Source organism: Arachis duranensis, chromosome 4 (genome assembly GCF_000817695.3).
Source record: "Arachis duranensis cultivar V14167 chromosome 4, aradu.V14167.gnm2.J7QH, whole genome shotgun sequence".
Taxonomy (NCBI): Eukaryota; Viridiplantae; Streptophyta; class Magnoliopsida; order Fabales; family Fabaceae; genus Arachis; species Arachis duranensis.
This window is the reverse complement of record NC_029775.3, coordinates 22262597-22262922: the sequence shown is the minus strand read 5'-3', so window position 1 is coordinate 22262922 and position 326 is coordinate 22262597.

Genomic DNA, 326 nt, shown 5'->3' with positions numbered 1-326 from the left:
TTTGATATCTTTATTTTCTTTTCCACTTAATTTTCGAAAAATCCAAAAAAATTTACAAAATCATAAAAACCAAAAATATTTCTTGTTTGAGTATAGTGTCTCATTTTAAGTTTGGTGTCAAATGCATGTTTCTGTTCTTCTTGCATTTTTCGAATTCATGCATGTGTCTTCATTAATCTTCAAGTTGTTCTTGATGATTTCCTTGTTCTGATCTTTAAATTCTCTTGTCTTGAGTATTTTTGTTGTTTGTCATATGCATTCTCATTTTGTTAGTGTCAGTAGTATACAAACTGCTAAGTTTGGTGTCTTGCATGCATTGTTATTTA